Raw genomic sequence first — 6,893 nt, 5'->3', positions numbered from 1 at the left:
CATTGCTTTGTTTTTTTTCTCATTTATAATGAAAGGCGTGTCTAATATTGTCTAATCTGTTGTTTTGTTTAAAAAAAGTGTTGAAAAATCTAATCAAATCAAATCAAAGTTTATTTATCAAATGCACAACAATATGGCGTGCAGCAGTAGTTGCTGGCAATGAAATGTCTTTTTCTGCGAGCTCACAAAAATTACAAGAATCACAAAAATCACAAAAATTCACAAAAACACAAAAATCACAAAATTGAGGTTACATTTTTGAAATTGAATAAAACTCAATGTGAGTAGAGCTGTTATGTGTCCATGGTGTATGCAATATATACATGTAGTGCAGTTATGCTGAATATAGTGTGTCCATGTAGCCATTACAGTTGATTTGCTAAGGAGCTACAGGTTGGCTATTCAGCAGTCTTATTGCCTGGAGGTAGAAGCTGTTCCGTAGTCTGTTGGACTTGGACTGAATGCTTTGATACCATTTACCGGACGGTAGGAGGGAAAACAGTTTGTGACTGGGATGACTGGGGTCCTTGAGAATGGACCTGGCCTTCTTCAGACTTCTAGCTGAGTAGATCTCCTGGATGCTTGGTAGCTCACAGCTGGTGATAAGCTGCGCTGACTTCACCACCCTCTGCAATACTTGGGGATCCCGTGCGGAGCAGCTCCCATACCAGGCAGTGATGCAACCAGTCAGGATGCTCTCAATTGTGCACCTGTAGAAGTTGGCCTGGATATGTGATGGCATGCCGAACTTCTTTAGCCTGCGGAGAAAGAACAGGCGCTGCCGTGCTGTCTTGACCACGGTGTTGGTGTGATGGGTCCAGGTTAAATCCTCTGAGATGTTAACTCCCAGGAACTTAAAGCTGCTGACCCTCTCCACTGCAGTCCCATTGATGTGAATAGGTGTGTGGTCTCCACCCTGATGTTTCCTATAGTCCACAATCATCTCCTTAGTCTTACTGATGTTCAGAGAGAGGTTGTTCTCCTGGCACCATGCTGCCAGGGTTTCAACCTCCTCCCTGTATGCAGACTCCTCACCATCTGTGATCAGGCCAATGACTGTTGTATTGTCCGCAAACTTGATGATGGAGTTTGAGTTATGCCTGGTGACACAGTCATGGGTAAATAAGGAGTAGAGGACAGGACTAAGCATGCAGCCTTGGGGGGCTCCAGTGTTTAGAGTCAGGTAGAGGATATGTTGGTGCCCACCTTCACCACCTGCGGACGTTCTGTCAAGAAGTCCAGGATCCAATTATTGCTAATCATGTATTGTTTTTGAAGGATAACTCTGTATTTACTTTTTATGTTTTGGTTTGTAAGTTAGTCAAATGTTTCTGATTTTGATGGAGGTGTTCAGTCCCAGGTCCTGGAGCTTGATGACGAGCTTTGGACGCATGTGTACTTGATATATTCACGATATTGCTTTTAGATTCAACTGGCTCGGGTAATAATAGAATATGTTCTCTGTGTTTGCTTCCCTTTACTCTGTTGCAATTGCAAACTTGTAAATGCAAATCACATTGATTACCTATTAATACATTATTAGGCATTGTCCCCCTTTGCACATACTGTAACATAAGAAAGGTTATAAATGAAAGGAACTATTTGGTATATCTCTTTACTTGTTGCTGATAGCCAAGTGATTGAAGGATCTCATCCTCAGTATGGCTGGGTAGCTTGTTCTGGACATCCAAACCCTAGGATTAAAAAAGTGCTCCTGTTCTCGATTTAAATACATTTCTATACCCAAATCTATATCTTTATTCCTTAGACCAACATTTCAGCAAAGCTTATGAAATTGTATTTTTTGTCTGTTAAACTGCTTGTGTATGTGTGAGGATATCAGTTAATAAGCGGTATTAACGGAAATATGTATTTTTACATGATAGATTATAGATTATCAAGATAAGCAATTAACACTTAACATTTATTAAAGCATTAAGAGTAATCTGCAGGCTACTTTTTCCGACCTCCTGAAATGAAAATGCACGTCCCACTAAAAAAAAACATTTAGGCAGAAAAGCTGAAGATATGGCGTACATTTCAGAGACAAGCAGCTTTCTAACACTGTACCCCCATTCCATTACCTAACACACGATTGCACATCTCTCCTCAAGAATCTGATTTGTTTCTGCTGCGATCTCTGTTGGTTGCAAGAGAACGCTTAAGTCTAATTTCACTTACAAGATCATATGATGTGCATTAGGTTGGACAGAAGGCTTTCTGTCTGGGGCAGCAGCCTATCCTATATTCTAATTAGACTAGAAAATATAATCATTCTAGAATAATCAGAAAACAATTCATGTATATATATATGTGTGTACATATCTTTTGGGGGCAGTGTCATAGATAATGTAGTATTTATACATTTTTCTGATTGTTATGTGCTTATAATTGTTAGATTATAACTTGGAGACAGATGGAAGAGCAAAGAAATAAAACAGAAATGAAACCTGAAAAATGTCACCCCTTTGTCCCCATTTTGGCTAGACTGAGATTATGAGATAAATGTAAAGGAGGGAGGAGATTGTACTAAATCTATAAAGCCTGCTTATATGTGTTTATGTTTATTCTCCTAAAATCTTGGCCTTTTTTCTCACTCTTCACTAGGGCTTTGCAATCAATTACCAGCAATCTTGAAAATTATAATCCTGTGAATTGCCCTGAGCAGAATGGTCCTTTTACAATTAACCTTTATGGTTTGAAGACACCTGCTAATTTCCTCCTCATGAATTAAAAATAAAATAGATCAGAGGTTATAAAGAAGAAACTATATAAAAGCACAGAACATCATGGAAAATAACACTGCAAATACACCTACACAAAAAGCAACCATGTGGCAGGTGAATTCATCACAGGTAAGATTTACTGCTCTATGTCACATACAGTACCATATCATAGAATTGTTCTGTCATTTTCAGGCAAAACGTTAAATAACTTTATGTAGAGGAATGAATTTATTTAATTCCTTCCAAATTTAGTGATTTAGCATAGTTGATATACTGTATACCATGAATTACTCACCAAACAGAGCATAAATAATGAACACAAGAACTTGTCAGGATGAAACATTACGTGTGGAATGCATGGAATCCAGCAGGTTTTCTCATCCTGCTTTATTTTTAAAGAGCTATTCACCTGGGAAACTGAATTTAAACGAACTAGTTTACTTACATAGAAATATGTCGTTGTTAGGGCTAAAGAATACCGTATTTCCCCTTAGAAAATGTAATTGCTAATTTAAATCTACTGACCTTTTAAGAGCTTAAACCGATTAAGGAGTTCAAATGAACAGAACTTGTACAGTAGTTCAATTAAATACTCAGCTGGGTAACAGAGCCCAGTTTAAAAAAAAACGCAATGACGGGGCCCTGAGAACGAGGATTGGGTACACACTACTAAAATGAAAAGGTATTTAATCAGGAAAATTGCTATTTGGGAGTAATATCAGAACAACTGCAACCAACTGAAAGTAGCGTACTACAGTAACTATCCCTAGATCGTACCGCATTACGCTATACGCGGATGCGTACTAAATCCTCAAACTCGGTGCAATTCACCGTTGTTGAAAACGGTGTAAGAAAAGACTCATGATAAACGCTGCTGTTTTATTAATAATGATACTGTACGTATTGTAGAGGATAATTGAAAGCAAGGTATGAAAATGACACCGATAAGCTGGAACACTGTACGTGTTTGTTAGTTTGCTGGAAAAGATTTGATACAGTATGTGTTATGTGTCTCAAAGTAAAATGTGATATTGTAATGAACTCCAAGTTGCAACGAGTGCCTGCAACGTGTTCAGGTGTCTGAAGGCGTACCCTGTAGGTAAGAAAGGTACTGTATCACAATACCTTGTTTCTTTCCAGTATTGGAATCCCCATTTACAGTATATCGCATGCAGTAAAGTTTCACGTTTTAAATATTATACATTGAAGCATTCTATTGTACGTTTAGCTCTATGTTCTTATGTTGAGGATACCACGGACAATAAACGATGGATTTGTGGTGCTGTTTTTTGTCTACCAATAGCAAAAGTGTACTACACCGCATACTGTATCATGAAGAAAAGACGAGTGTCTCGAAGAGCTGTGAAGCGGAATACTGTTGACGACCAGCAATGCTTGAACTTAACGAGACTGGAATGACATGTATGGACTGTTACATTGCTGTTATACCATTGGGTAAGTACGTTAAGAATGGTCTCCTCTGCTTTGTAAAACAATATTTTTTCCCTGAAACTTCATTTGTTTTCTTTTTAGTTTCATAATTTTTTTTACACCAGTTAGTACTGTACTTATATGTGAATAGGTCTTCAGGATAGAGCCAGGTTTCTACATGATACTGAATTAATCTTTGTGCCTGAATTTTAAAACTGAGAACCACTGAAATTAAATAATCATTTTGTAAAGTGGGAGTGAAAGTGAGAAAGAGCTCTGTATTTACTTTGTGCTTTTGGACTTTTTTTTTAAATCTCTTTAAAAATTCCATTGTAAATAGCCTGTTATATTAAGAAAAAAACAGTTTCAAAGAACATGTGCTGTAGCTGTTGCATAAGTTAAGACCATGTACTGCATGCTGATGCTGTAGACGCATCTCAGATCACAATCGTGACTTGGCATTAATAGTTTGCTCTGCCTCTGTTGATAAGTGATGTTCTTGTCAACTTGAAAAATTAGGTTGAGGGTAACAAATTCAATGAACTTGGAATTGTCGTTGCTGCTTTGCTGCCATTTTCTAAACTCATTTACTACATGCTGTGGCTAAAAGCTTTGACCTTAGAATTTGTCAAATAAGAAAATCACATTTTGTAGGAATCCTTATAAGCATATATACTGTAATTAAGGCAAATAGACAGATATAGTAGGAACATTGTAAACATTTATTTTTATGTTACTTCTAATTTCAATAGCTGCAATACAGTACTTTTTGTGCTGCAGTACGCCCTCAGCATTGACTGGAGACTTGGCTTTGACAGTCTCGTGTTACATGAAAAAAAATGTTTATCAAGTTAAGCAGCATTTATCCTTCTATTTTCTAAGGTTTCTTCCAGTTCAGGGCTATCCTATGGGGGATGCAGAGCCTATCCAAGCATGCAATGGGCACAAGGCATGGTAGACCCTGGACGAGATGTCAGTCCAATGCAGGGTAGGGCATATGAACAGACACAAACACAGACACGCGCACATTCACACCTTGGGCTAGTTTTCCCAGAAACCAATTTACCTAGCAGTATGTCTTTGGCCTGTGGGAGGAAACCCACATGAATTAGAGGAGAACATACAAACCCCACACAAATAGAACCCCAGCACTGCAAGAATCATGCTAGAAGGCCAAACCTTGCATTTCACTTCACTCTTCCCACCCCCCCACCATTCAATTCGATTGTGATGCATGTTGGCTGTAGCTTTCAGTATAGCCAATCTAAAGCAGGGCCAAAATAGTTAAAGTAGGTTGCTGTGTCAGCATGCATAGGCTGCAAAGGAACAAGTTAAGGTTTATTCCATGCTGAAAAGAGAGAAAGGAAATGCAACGTTTTGGTTGTAGAGCCGCACCTAAAGAAGGTTTCCTTTCTTCTCTTTTCAGCATGGAATAATCCTTTTACTTGTTCCTAAAGCAGGGCTACTCAGCACTTAAAATACTTCAAAATGATGCAGAATCTGGAATTGTTAGGGAAGCACTGAAGAGTAACAGGAGATTTTAGTTTAACATGCTGGCATGCTTCCAGCACAGCCTATGAGTTCCCTAATCTAGTTCCCTCTGATGGGTAAAAACGGTGGAAAGCTGAAGATAAGGATCTACAAGTAGGAGTCGTTTTGGGGAATTTGCAGATTTTCAGTAGAATGCTACCTGTGTAAACCAAGTGCAGAATTAATATGAAACACCTCCTCAGAGAGTTTTAATGTTAATCAATTTGTAGAAGGGTATTGCACTGCTGCAGAAAATTATTCTCATCTCCAATCAAGCATAAGAGGAAACTCATTTCTTGACGCTGCCAGAACAGATTAAATGACTGAATTCTCTTACTCAAGGTTAAACCAAAGTATTTTGGTCAGCCAGAAGATACTTTTTTTTTTGTTACCTCTGACAAAAATATTTTTTAAATTGTGTTCAAAATGGTTGTTTTAGAGAAAGTTGTTTATCACATAAAAATCTATATTAAAGTACATGCATGGAATAAAACATTTACTGGGTAAATGAGCCATGTTAATCAATGTTAGGGCAACAGATTATATCTGCAATGCACTGGGTATTTTAATGTACTGTACAGAAGTTATAATTCTAGGAAATATGTTTTACTTTTTTATTTTTTGCCCATTTAAAAAAATCTGTTGCTCTCCTGTTGCACTATATTCAGTGACATACTGCACATTGTAGTGCCTTGTTTTTCTACAGCTTTAAGGAGTCAAACCTACAGCCCTTTATTGAATAGAACTGAATTGGTACTTCAGTATAGTGATTATTTGCTGAGGTAAATTGAAATTAAGAAACAAAACTCTTTTTCATCTCCAACATCATTCTGGAGGTTAGCCAGTGAGTTTGTCAAATTTATATAGGTTTTTAGACACATTTGTAAATGGTAGTTACCTACAATCTCTTTTAACTTGAATTTCTTGCCAAATTCCAGTAAGGCTACAAAGTTGTATAAAGAGTGTAATAATGGAAACATTTTTTGTGATAAACCTATTAAATTGTTCTTAAAAACTTTTGCGTTGTTGTTGTTAAAGTTGTCAAGTTTCTGTAAATGTCTCTAAAATGTAAAACGTTTCATCTGTTTTCTCAGTTTACAGCTACGTTTAACTGTACTATAGCATACATTTACACAACCACAAGAAGGGTTATGAAAATCAAACTTGAAAATATACTTCAGAATAATGCCAGTCTTTAAAATTAGT

At 37.3% G+C, this 6,893-nt stretch overlaps 1 long non-coding RNA gene across 1 annotated transcript in view; it reads left to right on the top strand.

The window, feature by feature from the left end:
- The first annotated feature begins 3,178 nt into the window (after positions 1–3,178).
- The window catches only part of LOC148658169 (uncharacterized), a 47,086-nt gene continuing 43,371 nt past the window's right edge, over positions 3,179–6,893 (top strand). Inside the window, exons 1-2 of the long non-coding RNA XR_015940544.1 lie at positions 3,179–4,181; positions 5,040–5,145. This is a non-coding gene — a long non-coding RNA (uncharacterized LOC148658169). The remainder of the gene's footprint in view (positions 4,182–5,039; positions 5,146–6,893) is intronic.

Source organism: Lepisosteus platostomus, chromosome 7 (assembly GCF_059453375.1).
Source record: "Lepisosteus platostomus isolate fLepPlt1 chromosome 7, fLepPlt1.hap1, whole genome shotgun sequence".
Classification (NCBI taxonomy): domain Eukaryota; kingdom Metazoa; phylum Chordata; class Actinopteri; order Semionotiformes; family Lepisosteidae; genus Lepisosteus; species Lepisosteus platostomus.
This window is presented reverse-complemented; position numbering and strand designations above follow the sequence as displayed.